General features: G+C 36.8%; 1 protein-coding gene and 1 long non-coding RNA gene across 3 annotated transcripts in view; both read left to right on the forward strand.

Moving 5' to 3' along the window:
• LOC142872920 (uncharacterized) overlaps window positions 1–15,651 on the forward strand; it is a 29,757-nt gene extending 14,106 nt beyond the window's left edge. Inside the window, exons 2-4 of the long non-coding RNA XR_012921016.1 lie at window positions 9,479–9,569; window positions 12,702–12,799; window positions 15,583–15,651. This is a non-coding gene — a long non-coding RNA (uncharacterized LOC142872920). The remainder of the gene's footprint in view (window positions 1–9,478; window positions 9,570–12,701; window positions 12,800–15,582) is intronic.
• Window positions 1–21,141, forward strand: part of GSAP (gamma-secretase activating protein) — a 191,312-nt gene that overhangs the window by 52,589 nt on the left and 117,582 nt on the right. The gene's annotated exons all lie outside the window — the stretch shown is intronic.

Below are 21,141 nucleotides of genomic sequence, written 5' to 3' on the forward strand. Positions count from 1 at the left end.
TAAAGTATCTATGAGCTATCAAAATGGAAATATCAAATGAGTAGTTGGTTATATGGACCTGAAATTCAGAAAACACATCTGAAGTACAGATGTTGCTTAGAGATGGTGTCTTAGTCTGTTCATGGTGTTATAAGAGAATACCATAGAATGTATCATTGATTATCTGTTTCTCACAGTTCTGGAGGCTGGGAAGTCCAAGATCAAGGCACCAACATATTCAGTGTCTAAAGAGGGTTCATAGCCCCTGCCTTCTCACTGTTACCTCACATCATGGAAGGGGTGAGGGAGCTCCCTGGGGTTCTTTTTATAAGGAATTAGTACCATGAGTGCTCTGCCCTCATGACCTCATCACCTCCCTAGGAACCTCTAAATAACATCACATTGGGGATTAGGTTTCAAAATATAAATTTTGGGGGAACATAAAAATTTAATCTATTACAGATGATCATTAAGCCATGGGAGTAAGAGTTCTCAGGGCAAATGGTTCTCAAACTTAAATGTACATCAAAATCACCTGGACAGTTTTTTAAAACACAGATTGGCCCCACCCTCAGAGTTTCTGATTACTATTATACTTTCAGGAGCAGTATGAACATTTTAAACCTTCTGAAATATGCTGACAAATTACTTTCCAGAGAACTCCTAATAATTAATATTTTTACCAGCTGAGTATGAGAAAGCCCATTTCACTGTACCCTTTTGTGCCTTGAATATTGTAATTTTCAAAATATTAGAAGCAAAAAAGTGATCTTATTGCAATTTTATCTTGCACATCTTTTTTTATCAGTGTTATGGTGAACTTCTTTTCACATCATAAAATGCTGTCTGCATGTCCTTTGGTTTTTGATAAAAACCTTTAAGTTTTTACTTATTTATATTATAACACATTTATTCTTAAGATTCTTTAATATACATCATTGCACTCAGTAATAAGCATATCTGGGAGACAGTTTGCACTGATGAAATGTACCTCAATATGTGTGAAGCTTCACATTTAGACAGGTCTTTAGTATTTATCTATGTGAATATGATGAAAATACTCTGCTACTGATATTATTCCAAGTTGAGTAATATAAACATGTGCCCCATGTAGTGCTAGAGATTGTTTCCAGGTATAAGTAGGGTAAGTAAAAACAGGACATTATCATTCTAATTGACTCTAGGCTGTCCTGTGGCCTTTTAAGGGGGGAGGGGCCTAGAAATTCTTCCTCTTCTTCTAAATGTAGAACACACTTACTGGTTCTAGTAAACTGGACATGACCTAATGTTCCGTTTTACATGATCCCATTGCATGTGAAAGCCAGCCCCAATGCTTAGCCAGACAGTAGTGAAACTACTGATGATAAAACCAGATCCTTCTGGGAGCTCAGCTGTCTTGTCTCTGTGGCTCTTTTAGTCAAAACTGGGTTACTTTCTGGCAGCCTCTTTCAGTCAATGTTAGATGACTTGAAATTATGCTTCAACGTATGCTTCAAGTACTTTATGACTCTTTTCTGGCCTGCAGCCTTCCTTATTAATTTGTCATAACATCTGCCTTGGCCCCCTGTCATCACTTGTTTTGGCACCTGACAACCTCAATGCAATGAAGCTGGAATTAGGTCTGGTTTGATGGCTGTGAAGCACATGTTCTCCAGTCATCATCAAATTGCATGTATTAAATACCCACCCTAGAGTGAGTTAGTCATAGCTAGGGAGATTTTTCTGGCTCTTTGAACTAAGGATAGCCAGCAGATTTTGCAGATAAAATGCACAGGGCATGATATGGCATCATAACAAGGTCAACTCTCTTCACATTCAAAAGACATTGGAGGCCAGGCGCTGTGGCTCACGCCTGTAATCCTAGCTCTCTGGGAGGCCGAGGCGGGCGGATTGCTCAAGGTCAGGAGTTCTAAAGGAGCCTGAGCAAGAGCGAGACCCCGTCTCTGCTATAAAATAGAAAGAAATTAATTGGCCAACAAATATATATAGAAAAAATTAGCCGGGCATGGTGGCGCATGCCTATAGTCCCCAGCTACTCGGGAGGCTGAGGCCGTAGGATTGCTTGAGCCCAGGAGTTTGAGGTTGCTGTGAGCTAGGTTGACGTTGCAGCACTCACTCTAGCCTGGGCAACAAAGTAAGACTCTGTCTCAAAAAAAAAAAACACAAAAAAAGACATTGGAGTTTACAATATATTTTCACCGAATGAAGGTTTAGAAATCTTCTAGCTCTTCTTATATTGGGGAAAAAGCAGAGAATGGTGGAATGGACCCGAACTCTGAGTTCAGACAGATCAGTCTTCTGGCTATATGACCTGGAGCAATTTTCTTCATTACTCAGAATTTGTTCCTTCATTTGTGAAGTGGAGTAATACATATCTTACAGAGAGCTATTGTGAGAATGAGGAAACATGTAAGACACACTGCAGGTGCTCAAATATCAGTTCCCTTCCCTTATTGACTAGGAGGAGCCACCACTTTATGAAAGGGATTTCCAGTACATGACTAGGACTCAGAGGGTAAGTTTTTCTTTAATGAGCAGCCTAATTCTTAGATTATAATGGCTTAGCCACAAGGACTTGAGTAATTGTTTATGGCTTTGAACTTCCCTTAGCACAGGGCCCCACCCAGCCCATATGAAAATGAATGTCACTGAGCAGCCACATGTTCCTCAATTCTAAGCACTCTCAACATACATTTGTAACAAAGGAACTTAGCGGCCAAGAATTAAATATGTTTGAATACTATGTACAAAGACCAAGAATCCCAATAAGTCCAAGGACTCTTGTATATCATGTTTTTAGTGTGACGATCTCCACAGTTCTTTTTACAGTCCATGATGATGGAAGATGGGGAAGTAGAAAGCCAGAGAATGTTCCTGTTTGGGGTTCCGTGTGAAACCTCTGGTGCAGTTTCCTGCCAGGCCTCTTTCCATTTGCTAGAGATTTTCACAATCAAAGTAACACCATAATTAGAACTTTCAAAAATCACAAATTAGATAGAAGTGGCTGGTCTTTAAGCGGCATTGATGCAGGGTGAGATAGAATAACTCAATTTAGACATCTGATTACCTGTCATTGATATCCAGTTATTAAAATGGGATCGTTAATGTCTATCAGCAAGACATGGTCAGATTAGTCTCATTGCTATTTACTTCAAATTATTTTTAATTCTACTCTTTTGATCAATTCAGACTGATACGTCCTCACAGAACCTTCAAACCCTTTTGGTTCAAATTTGACAGATGTAATTGTTTGAATATATTTTTCTGTAAGTATACTGAATAAAGATATGATTCTCAGAATTTATACAAAATATAGTGTAATTTAGAGGCTGGTTATTAACTTTATAAAAGAGAACTTCTCTAGTTGAAACTTCTCTGGTTCAACTAAGTTGGTGATAAGGTAATGGAAAAGATGGGCAGGGATGCTTGGGAAGAGCTCTGTCCTAGATTCTAGAGCTGTTACCAACTAGTTTTGTCACAGTGGTTACATCAGAGAATTCTCTAGTCCTCACTTCCTTAATAGTAGGAAGTTGAACAAAATAATCTCCATGAGTTCCTTTGTAAATTCAAATTACAAGAACTCATCTATTATATAAATCAAGGCCCAATTTTCTGTCTTAGAAATTCTGACTCTCTTATGAAATTGTTAGTGGAATCAGGAATTTCTCAAACTATTTCTCATCAGTCTTAGTTGACTACTATCATTAAGTGCCACTGGTAACAGAACTCTAAATATTTTGTTATAATGACAATAATTTAATATTAAATTCAAGGGCATTTGGAGAAAAGGAAAGGTTTGAGTTAAAAGCATGCCTAAATATGTCTCATAGGATTATGAATTTATTCAATAAGCTTGCAAAAGTTTCCAACTAATGCAATATTATGTTTTTCAACTTATCTCTATAAAGTCAATTGAGCAGTGCCTTTCCAATTTGATTCAAATTTGTGCAAACTGAGACAGTGAATACACTTTACATCATACCTATCATAGTACACACCTTGAGTCCTAAATTTAAATTCATATTGCACTACAATTCCCTTGCCTTATTCTGTTACATTAAAGAAGGATGATATTACTTAACCACATTTTTGGACATTTAGGATAACTATTGTTATTTTTAAAAAGTGAAAAGTGACACTTCACTAACAATAAGAATTGACTATAAGAGTGACTCACCCAATTTGGTGGTCAGCTTATTTTTTTAAAACTCAGATTCGAATGGAAAATTGAGAAAGCAAAGGACTATTAATAATGACAAGAGGTGGGTGTATGAACAGGTGTAACAGATTGTGGTGACAGATATGTGAAATTATTGCAGTTCTAAAGAACCACATCCCCATTTTATTGTTACCTTCTCAGCAAATGGTGGTTTTATGATTCGGAAAAAGATGTACTGAATATTGAGACAAGACCCTTAGAATCTTTTTCATTCAAGAGGGTGGAAAGATTTCAACTTAAAATTTTAGGACTCAAAAATAAGAATGAGTATTGTTTTAATCTGAATTTCACACCAATGAATGAGGTTAAACATTTTCAGAAACATTTATAATGACGATGACCAGAAAGTCCTGGCCACTATCATTTCTTACCTGGGTGCCTGCACCAGCTTGCTAGCTGGTCTCCCTGTTTCCAATAATGATTCTTAATTCTGCCAACAGATTGACCTTCTAAAACACAAATACAATCATGACCTTCTGCTGTTAAAACACCTTCAATGAATTCCCATTGCCTTCAGAATGAAATTCAAACCATCAACATGAAATAAAAGATTCTTTATCATCTGACATCTGCCCTTCTGTTCAGCCTTATCTGCCAGCACTCTTCCTCTCTCCAGTTTAACTCCTTGGTCATGCTGAACCAGTTTTACTTCTTTAAACTCACCTTGCTTTCTTTTTTTTTTTTTTTTTTTTTCTTTTTCCATGCATACTCAAGTCCCATCACCTTGCTTTCTCATCACACTTTCATAACTCTGCATATACTGCACCTCTTGCTTAGAATGGTTTTCCTTACTTCTTCATGTGGAAAACTCTTACTCATCCTTTAAGACTCAGCCACCATCTCCTTTCTTGATTTGTGCTCACTTCTCCAGTTTTGTGTTTTGTCAATGTGCTCCTGTTGCATATTCTGACACCCCACTGTATACTTCTTCTTACTCTAAATCCCACTTCATCATCGCTCTGTAGTGCAATTGTCTGTCTTTCTTAAAACTGAGACCTCTTAGAGGGAAAGGACTGTGTCTAGTTCATCCTTTTCCCTCAGCACTTAGCGTAATGCCTGGCACACGGCAGGCATTCTGTAAACGTATGCTAAAATAATCAATGCCTAAATAGCCTAGGAAAGAAAAGTCCAATATGGACTAACTTTAAAATAGGATTAATTATGACAATTGTTGGTTCAAATTGTTTATAATGCTATTGAAGCTGGTACAACCTACAAAAAAAAAAAAAAGGCCTAAAACAGGATAAGAAAAAAAAACAAACCTCATAGTAAACATTATTTTATATTTGTCCAAAAAGAACCACATTAAAAGAACAACTTTTTCTGATATTTTTTTATTTTACTCGGAAAGAAAAGGAAAAAATTTTTAATTCATGATTTCCCCTCTCTCAGGCTGCATTTATCAGTGGCATCTTAAATCTCTGAAAACTTATCAATCACAGTTAAAACAGAAGAGACAACTACTGTTTATACTTCAACAATTTCCATAAAGTTTTTAGAAATTTTACTTTTATGTTCAAATGTGCTTCTGTGAAAAATGGAAGTACCCATGCAGAATGCTTTTTTAGGGAAAAACAACAGGCAAAGCAAAGATGAAGCTCCATAAATTCAGACATCCAAGAAATATCACCTTATTTTTCTATATGCCTATAATGCTATGAACTTAATTTTACATAAGCCCCAGTAGGAAGTTAATGAGAGATGACAGAAACTTAATCTTGGTCAGTTCTTACTTCTCTTTTCTTGAAGTCTAGGGGCTAATTTAGTTCCCAGGTGTCAGAGGCAGGTGGAGAGAAGGGGTGTTTGGTCCTTGTTCTCATCATCTAAACAGCTATCTCTCAAGTGTTTTTCAGTACACACATAGGCAAATGACATGGTACAACTATAGGCCACATCCAATTGACAGTCATCTGAAATTGGCTATTGCAGACATCTCAAATTCTGAAACCAAAAGTGATAGTATACTGCTCTCTACTAGAACTGAGTGATAGATTTTATTATTTAAACTCCAAAGCATTTAATATGCTCTATGAGAAGCTCATACCAATTCCAAAAAAAATTAAAAATGTTACACAGGGTTAGTGCATGTAATGGGTTCTAAATCAATTTAAATATTATTATATATGAGGTTCAATGTATGTAATATTGTATTAAACAATAAAGTTAGAAGTAGATGATTTTTATTTATAGGAAATCATGATTGCCAAATAAACATCATGGTTTTAAACACGAAGAAAAATAATACCAATGGCTTTGAAATATACAAAAATACAAGCCCATCCAGAACAAGGCCACATATGTAGCCTTGAATGTAACAATAGAAAAAGGCAGAAAAATGCATTCTAAGGTTTAACAGTGATTATTTGGGGGCAGAAAGATTCACTGGTTATTTAATAATTTTTCCTTTTGTTTTAATCCTTTTCTAAATTTTCTATAGTGCATACATATTATTTTTAGAATAAAAATAAATTGCTTCTCTAATGTTCTGCTTTTGAAGGTATTGTCAGAGGGGTTTTGAGACAGAGGGGTTTTGTGCATGTATGTGAAGTGTGAAGGTGATGTGAAGGTGGATTATACTCTAGTGTAAGAGAAGCTCAAGTGATGATGGGGATGGGGAGGGCATGCAATAATGCAGGTGAAAGTAGAAGGCAGGTAATGTGGAATGGGCATTTTCTGTCTTGAGAGGGCAGCTGTTACTCATTGCCAGCTGACTATTCCAATAAGAGAATACAGCTTGGTGTCAATTTTTCTCAAGAAGCCAGACATCTAGATTTTTATGTGAAATTTTTAAATGTTGCAAATAAATAATTTTTTAAAGTTATCAACATTGTTTATGCTAAACCAAAGATATCTCTAAGCCAGATGTAGCTTCTAGGCAGTGCATTTGGACATCTGCTTAGACTTCTTGGTTCATACTTGGATAAATTAATTTACAGTGCTCCCCAACATATTTGACAAGAGGGCACACATGAAAATACAATAATATTTGTACAGAACACTGAAAGAAGCTTCTTGTTGCCTAGAGGAAACCAAACTCTGGCCTCTTAGTGACTTGGTGGCTAGGTCTCAGATGTCTCCCTTGAATTATTGAGGGGCTGAAGAATTAACTATCTTGGGCATCCTTATAACCCATTTTCAGCACCCACTATGACATGGCACATTCTGAATTATAAAGCATGAAATAATGTCTGGAGGACAGGAGACAAACATAGCTTTTGGTGGATGGTAGAACAGGAAACAGGGATGTAGGGAGAAATCCCAGGATATGGAAAAGCCCTTGGTAGGAAGATAGGAGGGTGGCCAATTAGACTCGAGCACCTCAGTGAAGAGCTTCAGTCCTGATCAGCTGATGTAAATTCCTTGAGGAAAAGGAGTGTAAAGGTCTTTGCGTCCCTGGGGCCTGGCTCAGAGGCTGACATAAAAAGTGCCAAAAATGTTTGTTGAATAAATGAAGTGCAATACCAGGGTGCTGATTCAGCAAGGAGAGGCCTGACCTCAAGTTTCTACCACTTTTTGGGAATGGCCCATACAAACCTACCTCTCCTTCCTCTTCTCTCTACTCCCTTCCCTGAGGGCTTTGTCTTATCTTAGGAATCAAACTATTTTTTCTTACAACTCTCAAAAAATAACTCTTGGGTTTATTGGGTTTTTTCCTATTTTCTTTCTTTCTTTCTTTCTTTCTTTCTTTCTTTCTTTCTTTCTTTCTTTCTTTCTTTCTTTCTTTCTTTCAACAGGGTATGATGCAAGAAAGGAAATGCTAGTAGTATAACTGAGAGTACACAAAAATTTCTAAGGGGCATGAGAGCCTAAAGGTTTACTGGAATCAGTTTCTAGATCTTTGACTTTTCTAGTTTTCCTTAAAATTGATCTGCCTGAGAACACCCTTGTAGTGTCTGCTTTCTCCTTTCTCACTTACTCTTGCACAATCCCTCCCTCTACCACTCTACCTCTTAAGATTTTATAGCAGCACATCGCCCTGGGGTGGAACAGACTCTGAAGTGCCAAACAAAAAGACAATTCAAATTATCAGTGTGGGTGGTGAGAGGGGAGCATAATTATAACTGGATAACAAGTCATTTTGTAACTCAGGAGGTTTTTAGTTCTTTACTTTCAACAAAATTAAAGGAGGAACTAATTGAGTGGTCAGTTAGCAACTCATTAAAAAATAATTTTTGATGATACATTACTATGTGATTTTAGTCATGTAACTCTGAAGGTGTTCAAATAATTGCAGGCCATTGCTATAATAAAACTCCTCCGGTCTACTCATTTATGTGAATAAGTTTTTTCAGAACTTATATTAAAAAAGGGAATACAATAGGCCAGGCAATGGCTCATGCTTGCAATCCCAGCACTTTGGGATGCCCAGGCAGGATGATTGCTTGAGGCCAAGAGTTCAAGACCAGCCTGAACAACATAGTGAGACCCAGTCTCTGAAAAAAAAATTAGCTAGGCATGGTGGTACATGCCTATAGTCCCATGGAGTCTGAGGTGGCAGGATTGCTTGAGTTTAGGAGTTAGAGATTACAGTCAGCCATGATCACGCCACTATACTCTAGACTGGGTGACAGAGTGAGACACTTTCTCTAAAAAAGAAGGAATAAAATGGATGACTAATTCTAGCATTCTAGTAATAATTAATATTAACTCACAGATATGTAAACTAATTGAAAGAAAATTGAAAAGAAAAGGCCCATTATGTCATTACAAGATGTTACAATAAAATTTTAACCTTTCATACTTAACATTAATCCAAATGTGTTATTTATGCTGGTTGGTCAATTTTGTCTATGTGATAACTATAATGATAACATACAAAAGAAAAATAACAGCATTACAGAGTCAGAGAATATTTCAATTTGTAGATATATTTTTATTGCAAAGAATTATGATAATGAATAAACATTTCCAAGCATCAAAATATAGCATATTAGGATAAAATTTTGTGAGGGAAATAGAATGGAAATATGAGTTCAAGGAGAAAAGGAAATGATGTGAAATTTATGACAATTAAAGTTTGTTGATGTATTTTTTTTTTTTTTGCCTAGTCAAGCTGTTCCCATGTTGATGTATTTTTAAAAATGGTGAACAGCAAATCTTTATGCTATTTACATTCTCTTGATTATATTTAAGAGTGATTAATAGTTTAATTTTAAACATGTCAATAGTTTTAGTACACAAGAAATCACATATTTGCCACTATTAAGTTTATGATGAAAAAGTTTAGATGCAAATTAAAAAATATATGAAGGAATATAAAGTTTTTCAAATTTATTTTAGGGAGTATGCAAGCGAAATCTGAAGACCACTGATTCAGCAGCCACGTCTCAGATCTTGGGACCACATACAATTCTATTTGCTTTTTCTACTGGTAAGAGATTCCATCTTCAGAATTGTCACAATCTTATATTTTACTTCTTTAGTGGAGCAGATACTAAAGAATACTATAAGAAAATCTCAGTAATTAGCCATTACTCAGTAATAAGAAGAAAACATCTAGAGTATTTAGCTTTAAATAACTTCTAAGTGTAGATGATTCACACAAACTTGGGATCAAAGATGACTTCCAGATTTCTAGATTGAGGTTCAGAAGATGATATTATTTATGACAGACTGGAAATACAGAAAGAAGACCAAGTTTAATGAGAATGCGTCTTAGGTCATATTCTAAGTGAAGCCTGAAATGGGGATTCTTGTTCCATTGATTTGTTGGTGGATTACTCACAGGATAAAGATATTAAGGAAAACAGGATTGGGCAGGGGAAAAAAGCCAAGCAAGAATGTGCCTTAACTGGAGGTCAGTTTGAGAAAAATCCCCTGGTAAAGCAGCAATTGTACCACAGAGTTGATCCCACCTTGAGGCAAGGAGGCTAGCTTCTAATACTCCATATCATTGGCTGTGGTCTTCCTTGGTGGAGGGGCTAGGGGCAAAGAAGAGGGGTGAACACAGCCTCCCTGGTGAGTCGCCCCACCCATTTAGCCAAGGGCAATTTTTCACTGAAAGTGGCACCAACAAGTACAGGGGATCTAGGCAGCATACCAACAATAGCCACTACATCATGGTAAAGGCAAGGTGTTTGAGAAGATACATAACACAAAGCTAGAAATTCAAGTTAGGAAAATTTGTCATTTAACACATACTTATGAATTATCTGTATAAAGTGTTATATTAAAGTTAAGGTGATCACTCTGCTTACACAAAAGGATTTATAGAATTGATAAATGTCTATAATCTATTTTAAAGTGCTATGTAGTTTATTAATAGAAAAGTAAGTAAATAAACATATGATTCTGTGGAGACAGTTCTAGCCCAGAACTCTTCTCTGAGTTCTAGATTTACATTTCTAAGTACACCTTGGATGTCTTTTAGACAATTTGTCCATATCATGTCCTTTATTCCAATTCTGACACCATGATTCCTCTCCCAGAACCCCAAGCTGGTTTCTTTTCTCAGTCAATATCCAGGTCCTCAGAGTTTCGGGCACTTGGGCCCCCCACTCCTGCAACTACAGCTACTCCTGGATTTCCTGCAGCCTGAGGCATGAGACAACACAGACAAGAAAAAGGAAAAGAAAAATAGGTGGTTTCTCCTGTTTTCTCTGAGCATTAGGGATCCCCTTTCTTGGGCCAGAGCTAGAAGGCTTCTTCTGGAGCTCTCTTTCTCCATGCCCACTTCCTGCTTCGGGGTTCTGGCTGCCTTGAGTCCATGCAGCAGATACTGGAGGGAATAGAAAACAGGAAACTCCCTGTTTGTTCAGGATGACTTCAAATTCTGGTCTTCTGTCCCAATCAGTCTGCTTGCTACCATTTCATTTTCAGAGTACTCAGATAGCTGCTACATGCATTCCATCCATTTTATACCTGCGTTCAGTGGGAAAGACAGGGTGGAGTCTTGGAATTGTAATCTCTGTATTCTGTATTTTAACTTCTTATTTAGAGGATAAGCATTTCCATTTTTGTCAAATAGTTAACGGTTGCATCTCTCTCTCCCCCTCTCTGTCTCTCCTCTCCCGTCTTAACCATTTTTAAGTATATAGTACAGTAGTGTTAAACTATGTGCACCTTGTTGTACAACAGATCTCTAGAGCATTTTCATCTTGCAAAACTGAAACTCTGTACCCATTAAATAGCAACTTGCTATTTCTCCCTCTTCCAAGTCCCTGGCAACTGCTTATGCCATACTCTTGTCTGGACATTAAGGTTGTTTCCAATTTCTCCCTGTTATAAATTGTGCTGAGTAGATAGTGGGAGAGTTTAGGAAAATCTCTCTTTTTGTGGGGACTATCCCTTCTAAGAAAATTCCTGTTATAAGGGAGAGACTCTCTCCTTTGCCAACTTAATTTAGTTGACACTAGTAGGCTTCAAGTTGCAAGAAAGATCAGACAACTCTGTTACAGTGCAATAGTTTTAATTTAGGGGCAGATGTTATGTTTGACCTGTTAAACCACAACTAGCTTATAACAGTGTAATTTGAGGGTGCATGCCTGGCCATTTTGCCTGGCCATTGTTGATAAGACCCATGACTACATCTAGATAGGCCCTCTGGCTCTCTCTTTCCAGGTTAGCCTGGCATAACAGGTTGGTGGTCAGTGCCATGTATTTCATCTGCTGGAACCTGTGGAAGGTACTGCTTTCCTTTCTGGTGGGTATGATGCAGAGACTGTAATCTTGGGAGACCCAGAGGCTCCCAGATGTTTGCAATTCTCCCCACAATCAGTGTACACTCTACATCTTCCCTAGAGTGGTGAGAATTAGAACCCTTACTCCCTCCTGGGGTAGGGATCCTCATCTCTCAACCCACTGAGTCTGCAAGAGGTGGCATAAAACTTGCTTTTTGTTCTATTGTATATCATGAGTTTGCGTTCTCTGGGTAAGAGAGAAGATTAGAGGCTCACTTGATTAGAAGCTCACTTGATTAGAGGAAAAAGAACCATATTTTAGTTCCAACCTGTGTAGTAGGAAATTACTCTAATTTTCTTCTGTCAGGATTAATCTCTCTATAGGGTCAGATTTATCTCCAGAAAGATGGTACCAATTTACATTTTTACTAAAAATATACAAAAATGCCTATCTCACCACACTGTTACCAGTAATTCTCATTTTTAATATTCATTATTCATTAATTTGATAGATACAAGATGGCAGTTTCTTTTTTAAACATGTATTTCTTTAATTGCTAGTGAAGTGGAACACTTTTCCATGTTCACTGCCAGTTGAATTTCCCCTTTTGTGAATTGTCTGTTCTAGTTCATTGCCCGTCTATCTTCCCACATGTCTTCAAGTGTTATCTTTTTAAAGATTTATTGTTTAGAAAAATTAGTCATGAAAATATACAGAAGTGTAATGAAATTCCATTTTCCAGTTCTGAAATCACTTTACTGCATTGTTTATTCTGGGTTTACCTAGGAGAATGGTGGCAAAGGTCACATTAATAACTGAAATCTAGAAATACACGAAAGCCTAAATTAAGATTATGACCTAAGCTTTCTTCTAACTTTTGAAGTGCTCTTCCTCCCGCCCTGCCTGCCCTCTGGTGGAGGTGCTAATGAGCAGGCCAGGAGATCACCTAAGCCATAAGAAGGAAGAGTGAAAAAGACTAAGGTAAGCCTAAAGGATAGACTACTTCCAAATAATTAAAGAGCCACTGTTTGACTTAGAACAAACCTCTGTTCCTTGGTTTTTCCAACATTAAATGGGGACAACAGTATTTACCATAAGACTATTATTCCCAAGTTGGTATCTCTCCATAGGTACTGCTCTCCATCTTTGGTCTTGCTTACCTGGGATAATTCACACCTAGGAAAAACATTTTTTTCCCCAGTTCTATATCTGGAAAAGAATGCAAGTTGGTATAGTATAAAAACCAGTGGACCAGGAACTAAGGGTTCTGTTTCCAGCTCTGGCACTTGCTAGTTAGTTGGACGTCCTTGAGTAAAGTCTCTCAACTTCCCTGAGTCTGGGTTTCTTCATCTATAAATTAAGAATAATGATATTAATGGGTATATTGTGAGGTTCAAATGAAATAATAGTAAAAGTGCTTTGCAAACAATAAAACACTCTTTAGATCTAGGGTAATATTAATACACTGTTGACAACTCTTTTCTCTGAATCAACATTTAACTTGACTTGCTTGTCTGTGTATTTTAGAATAAGAAATAATAATTTATCCTTTTAACGTTCAGCAAATAAATAAGAGACTTTGGTCTCAGATGCATAGAAAAAGTAAATACTATGTCCTGATGTGACCCAAGTCTGTGTGTGGACTGTCTAGACTGATGGTCCCCAACCTTTTTGGCACCAGGGACCAATTTCATGGAAGACAATGTTTCCATGGCCCGGGCATGGGGAAGATGGCGAGTGATGGGAGCAGATGTAAATACAGATCAGATGAAGCTTTGCTCACTTGCCCCCTGCTCACTCCTGCTGTGCAGCCCAGTTCCTAACTGGCCACGGACCAGTACCAGTCCTCAGCCTGGGGGTTGGGGACTGCAGCTCTAGATCTCACTTTCATGTTTGTTTCAATTACAGAATTGAAAGAGTGGAAGGTTTAAAATTATGCCTTTCAGAACTAGTCATTATTCAATGACTACATTTCAAAAATGTTGCTCATGTCTTTAAAATAAATTATCAGTTTCTTTTATTGTTACCTTAGCCTAAATATAAATTTATTGATATAGTGATGATAATAGTTTTTAGGATTTTCAAAAAACATTTCCTTGAAGCTGAGATAATTTAGAAGATTTAAGTATTTACACATATTAAATGTTTAAATATTTTGTACATTTTATTCTGTGTGGCTGAAGATAATTGTGAAAATACATACAATTATATAACTAGAAGAGTTCAGAATTCTGCATTCCTTTCTCTGCTACACTCACAATTTCTTATCCTTCTTCCAATCCTACTATAGTAGGATATATCAGAAGAAACTAAAACAAAAAAAGTAGCTATCTGAAAAGAGATAAAACTGTCAAAGGTACCTGGTCCAAGTCACCATTATTCTTACCTAGGTATTTACAATAGCCTCTTATCTGGTTTTCCTACTTCAGTCTGTTTTTAAAATAGCAGTTCAGAATGATACAATCCAAGTCAGATAATGTTGCTTATCTCCTCAAAAACCTCCAAGGGCCTTTACTTCTCAATCCTCTTTTCCTGCCCACCCCTCATTCCCTCAGTCTAGCCACACTGGCCTCCTTGACCACACCAGGAACACTTTAGCCTCAGAGCCTTGTTGTGAAATGCTCTTCCCTCAGGTATCTGCATGAGTGGCTTCCTCACCTCCTTCAGGTCTATTCATCTTCTCTGTGGGGGTCTTCCCTGTCACCTTTTTTAAAATTGCAACTCAACTCCCAAGGAGGGTTGGTCTCCTTTAATCCAACCTTTTATCCCTTCCTTCTATATCACTTATCGCCATCTAACATATAATATGTTTACTTATTTCTTTTATTTATTGTCTGTCTGTCCCTCTAGAATGTAAGTTCATGAGGTGTCTTGTCCGTTTTGTTAACTGCTATATCCTTAACACCGAGAAGCGTGCCTGGCTCGTAGTAAGTACTCAATAAATGTTTGTTGAATGAATGAATGAAACAAAGATAAGCCATGCTCTTATTTGGTTTGCAACACTGTAAAAATTGTAAAATTTTCATAAAAACTTTAAAAAAACTACAAAACTTTTGATATCTTTGGATGATGGGATCTATTATTATAACATCCAAAGTATTAGTGTCCTTTTCTTCCATACCTCCATCCCCACCAATACTTTGGCCATTCTGTGTTTCTAAAATCAATATCTCCTGCAATCCATTACTATCCTTTCTAGCATAAGTGTAATTGTGTAAACTACTCACAGTTTGTCATGAAAGGAGGAAAGAATTGGATAATAATGAAATAATTGTCCTTTGCTTTCTCTGACACTTTAATCTCTTGGTCTTAGTTTTGGCCATCCATTTTCTGACTTCTCTTTATCCCCCATCTCCAAAATATAGGTATTACCAATGGATCTTGCTTGGATTTCTTATCTTGCTCTGTATGTTGTCCATTAGCGATCTTATCCACTTTTATGGTTTCCATGATCTGATCTCCTTTTCTTAAATTACTTTCAAATTTGCAAGCCTAGTCTTGACATTTCTTACTGGCCCTAATTCTATGTTTCCCCAGCTGGGCCATCTTTCAAGTTCTCAAACCTCATATGTTAAAAACCAAAGTTATCTTTTTCCTTTAAAACTGGCTCCTGTTCCAGTTTTAACAGTAGCTTGTGTTTCTGTTAATGACCCTGCCTTCTTCTAAATTTGGAAATATTTCTAAGGCTTATAATCTTTCATGAGTTTCTTCACATTGTCGAGCCTTCTTGCTTATACTTCTAGAACATCTTTTTTTTTTTGCAGATAGAGTCTTATTCTGTCGCCTTGGCCAGAGTGTAGCGGTGTCAACACAGCTCACAGCAAATTTCAACTCCTGGGCTCAAGCGATCCTCCTGCCTCAGCCTCCCGAGTAGCTGGGACTACAGCCGTGCACCATCACACTCAGCTAATTTTTCTGTTTTTTGTAGAGATGAGGTCTCATTCTTGCTCAGGCTGGTCTGGAACTCCTGAGCTCAAACAATCCTCCTGCCTTGGCCTCCCAGAGTGCTAGGATTATAGGCGTGAGCCACCGTGCCCAGCTGAATATCTCTTGATTCATCAAAATATCTCTTAATTTCAGTAGATCTGGGATGGGGCCTGAGATTCTGCATTAAGCTGAATTGCTTATTGCTGGTCCATTGACCAGACTTTGAGTAGCAAGAGCCTGCTCCAGGATAACAATGGCCACTCGAACCTAGTCTTCCACTTTCTAATCCATGGCTATACCTAGAAAAATTCAATTCTTTTTCAAAAATAGAGGTCTGATATTGCCCAGTCTTGCTTTTTCTATGTCACAGAAGATTTGCGAAGCTACAGACAGAAGATAAAAAAGTCAAGTCAGCCATAGAGATCAATTCAGAGTTAAACATGAACAATTTGATGTATATTCTTTTAGTCCTTTCTTTTTTTGCATGTAAAAATGTATTTAGGTTATATCTGTATTTTTTAAACCACAACGGGATGGATCACTTATCATTCTTTTGTTGCTTGATGTATAAATTTGCTTTCTATGTTTGAGGCTTTCTCTGTTTTATAAAGTAGAATCTGCCTTCTCTATATGATAAAAATGCCTGATGTTCTTTTTCTTAACGTTCCTTACAACTGGGAACCGGGCACTTGGTGCAGCCATGCAGATGAATCCTCTTTAGACTTTGATTCAGGAGCTGGTGACTCAAAGCAGCAGGGATGACGCAGAATCTGCTCTGGCCAGGGCACAGCAGTGATGGCAGCTGCATCCTGTTTCCAGAGGCATCAGAGACAGCTGTTGTGAGGCAGTCTGCAGTGTCCAGCACCCAAGAAGTTGGCAGTGCAAACCATGGGGTCACTGCTTGGCAGCTGGAGTGGTGACTTCATGGGACCAGCTCTGCAGAATGCTTTGGGTATGGTTCTTGCCAGCATGGTTCTCCTTCCCACCTTTGCTTCTTAAATTAGCTTAAAAGTTGACTAATTTACTAGGAACAAATACTAATGACATTAACAATAACTAACTCTTAGATAGTACTTTTTGTATTCCAGGCAAATTTCTAAGTGCTTTATGTATAGTAGCTACTTTAATTTTTACAACAACCCATTGATGTATGGACTAGTATTATTTCCATTTTACAGATGATGAAACTGAGTTACAGAGAGATTAGGTTATTTGTCCAAGGTCACAGACTATATAGAAATGGTGGCTCTGAAACACAAATTTTGCCAGTCTGACCTAGTTCTTAAGAGCCTTGACTGATATATGTGCTGCTTTATAACCTAATTTTTTTCATGTAACAAAATTTCATGAGCATTTTGATGTTATTAAATATTCATTTAAATATTTAAAGTAGCTGTATAGTGTTCAATTATAACGATGAATCATGATTTATTTAGACAACTCCCTATTGTTGAACATTAAGTATATCCTGGTGGCTAAACTTATTTTTTTAAAAATCTTTGATTATTTCCTTGAGATAAAGACTTAGAAGTGGAGTGCTTGGTCAAGGTGTATTCAAATTGCCTTCCAGAAAGATTATTCCTATTTAAACACCCAGCACTGTATGGAAGCCTTATTATCATTGAATATTAATGTTACATTTTTTCTTTGTGGCAATGAAAATGATACATAATTTTCTTATAAATTTGAAATTCTTTAAACATTTAAAAATATATTTATTGGCCATTTGTCAAAAGTTATTCTGTGAATTGCCTTCTCCATCACCTATAGGATAAAACTAAAACTACTTAAAACTAAAACTACATTTCATGGCTCTTCCTTACTCTGATTCCAACTAATTTTCTAACAAGTTCTACAGGTCCTAAATATTCACTCTACACACTTATTGGAATTATTTTATATTAGATTGAAACATATGAATTTGCCATTTTTGTGGCCAAAAAATGGTCAACTACTGACAGTTTCATATAGTGAAACCTTATAAATCTTCAAAACTTTTATACTATAATGCTTTCACAAATGCCTTTTGCCACTCTCTGAAATACTCCTACTTCTTTATGAAGCTCAGTTCATGAGTCAGGTCCTCTCTCCCCAATGCCCATGCCCCCCTACCCAGGTCCTCCTCTCACCCTCAGCTTAGGTAATGTAAATCATCCCTCTTCACCATTTCCACTCTCACTCTTTCCTATCATGGCTGTAGAAAGATCCCAGGGCATTGTAGCTGGATAATAAATTTGCATCTGCCCGGCACAGGATGAGCCCTCTGTTGCTCTTCATTGGTAGAAACTATGTCTTACTTATTTTGGCAGCCACAGTAATCAGCAAAGTTTCTGGCTTGTAGTAGATGCAGAATAAATATCTGTTGAATGGAAAAACTAGTAACTTCAGGGCCCAGAAAGTACCTTATTAGCCAAATACTACTTGCAGTTTCCTTCCATGTTAAATAAGGAAGAGCATATGTAACACCTTCTAATTGGTTGGTTGGTATTTTGTTTGGAATTGGACCTCCTTATTTTGAATCCTCCATCTCTCTAATTCATCTTTTCCTATATTTTCAAATGTGGTAATTACAGTGCAATTCAGTGAAATTATTTTATTACATGGTACAATTCTCAAGAGTGAATCAGCATAGTTCTCTAGCTAGCTAAATAAGTAATCAGCATAGTTTCCAAGGAATAGATTCTGTATTTGTCCCTTTTAACCCTATTCACCTTTTCTGTTAGGTGGACTTTCAGAAACTTTTAGTGACTTCCACAAAACACTAATGCTATAGATAGAGTTACAATATTACAACAAGCTTCAAGAAACATTAAAAGTAAAAATATTTTTTTTAAATTAAAAATATTTAAACTGAATCTTAATAGGACAAAGTCTTCTGTTTATATGAGGGATACCCTGCACTATTAATCTAAGGTTCACTTATAAGAAGAATATCATGGAATTATAAAACTTTAAAGATGAAAGAAATCCTCAAGGGTTTCAGAATGTGCTCTTTGGTGAAAAAACACAAATGGGAGTGGGGGAGAGAATAGTCTGAGCTTTGATTTGGCTCCATATTCTCTCTCCAGTTAACGTGAGTGATGTTCCAACTCTTGCTCATCTTTTCTGATCCACATGTCCTGCCCTAGCCATTCGTGGAACAAGTTCAGGAAGAAGCAGCTGTAACACCAGGCCTCCTCTGTGTTTGCATTCAGAGGTGACTGGGTGTCGCTTTCTGTACCCCTCCCTCTTGTCCCCCCAGACATCCAGACAGCTCTGGCCTTTTCTTTCCTGCTTGCCCAATAGGCATGTGTATGCTGAGTTATTTTGTACTTTGTAAGTGGGCTTCTCTAACTAAAGGACTGGTTCAATGACTAGATCCAAAGATCCAGAAGATCTGCTTGAGATTTTTAAAAAGGGGATGGGGTATTATAATAAAAAAGACAGATACTAACAGTGTTGGTGAGAATGTGGAGAAATTGGAACCCTCATACACAGCTGGTGGGAGTATAAAATGGTGCAGCCACTTTGGAAAACAGTTCGAATAGTTAAACATAGAGTTACCATATGATTCAGCAATTTTACTCTTAGGTATACTCAAGAGAAATGAAAACATATGTCTGTGCAAGAGCTTGTACACAAATGTTCACAGTGATGATATTCATAATAGCCAAAGAGTAGAAACAACCTAAATTTCCATCAACTGATGAATGGATAAATAAAATGTGGTATATCCATAATATAGAATATTATTCATAAATTAAAAGAAGTGAAGAACTCATACATACTATAATGCAGATGAACCTTGAAAACATGTTATGTAAAAGAAACCAGTCCAAAGAACCACATGTTGTATGATTCCATTTATATGAATGCTCAGATAGGTAACTCTATACAAACAGAAATTAGTGGTTGCCTGCAGTGATGGCTAAGGGGAGTGGAGTTACTTTTTGAGGTAATAAAAATGTTCTATTAATAAAATTGATTGTGGTGATGGATGTATAAGTCTGTGAATATATTAAAAGCCATTGAATTATACACTGCAAATAGGTGAATTGTGCAGTATGTGAATTATATCTCGATAAAGCTATAAAAAATAAAAAAAGAAGGGTGTGGTTTTTACATTTAATTTTGTTTTCCAGTACTTCTCTGGCTAACTGGACATTCCCATGCCTAATTTCAGACTTGCTTTGTCCTTTGATTCTGCTTGAAGTCCAGCCAATAGCTAATGTAGTAGGATGGAAATCTGACTCACACTACAACTTAGACATTATGGGAAATGTAAGTTCTTCATGTAGTCTACAATCAGCCTGGCTTTCCTCCTTAATGCTCAACCGATAGATAGTGGGAAAAAATAATGGGATATGTAATTATGAGTGTCTGGAAAGACCAGTATGGTGGAAGGAATGGCTGGGCCTGATTTATCTGCACCTATCACACACTATTCTTGCTATAACTATATTCGCTCAAATGACTAATGGGACAGTCAGTGTGGTGCACCATGTGTACGATTCTGAATTCTTGTCTTGATTCTTGATTCTGTGCCTTGTTTTTGCCTTCATTATCTATGTGATTCAAGACTTGCTTTGAACTCCTGGATTTGTGTGCTCTGTTACTCACGAAGGCTCTCTTGACTTCTCACTACTGGCTCTGTCTTGAGCACTGGTTCCCAGGCAATGTCAATGTCACTGGGTTTGCTGTATTTGTGTAGCTGGTCACAAAGGTTCATTGTTTTGATCTCCGTCATGGCTTCTGATTCCATCTCTATGACCAGTAGCTGGCTGGGGTGATAATATAATTGTTTTGTGGGTTCCTAAAGCATTAGAGCTTAATAGAATACACAAACTTATTTCCTTCTTTTGAAACTATATTTAAAATGTTTTAAATAAAATTCACCCTGTTTTTGTAATTTTATATTGATGATGCTATGAGCACTTATTTTACTTTTAAAGCTGTATTTGTCTGTTTGTTTTTGTTTTTTGTTTTTTGTTTTTTTTTTTGGAAAGAGGACTGCCTGGCTATTGGTGCTTCAAACAAAGGAGGTAAAAAATAGTATTATATTAGTTGTCTGAGGGGGGAGATAAACTATGATTTTATATTTGCTTTTCAAATAGTTTTAGCATAATTAAATCAGTGATGTGACTGTTCAGAAAGGAATCCAGAGTACTTACTGGTGCTTTGAGTGATTTATATTCTAAAGGTTGTGACTTCCATAAACAACCAAAACTATTTCAGAATTGTCATTCATTCAGGACTGAAACTTAACATTGATATAGGGTTCTGTATTCTGAGTGCCTGGGAAGTAATCTTTATTACAAATAATACTTTATTTTGGGGGAAAATGGCAATTTTAAGAATATTTAACATAATATGAATACATATTGAGTTTATAAAGAGATCAATTTGATTAAAATACT

This window comes from Microcebus murinus, chromosome 9, assembly GCF_040939455.1.
Source record: "Microcebus murinus isolate Inina chromosome 9, M.murinus_Inina_mat1.0, whole genome shotgun sequence".
Classification (NCBI taxonomy): domain Eukaryota; kingdom Metazoa; phylum Chordata; class Mammalia; order Primates; family Cheirogaleidae; genus Microcebus; species Microcebus murinus.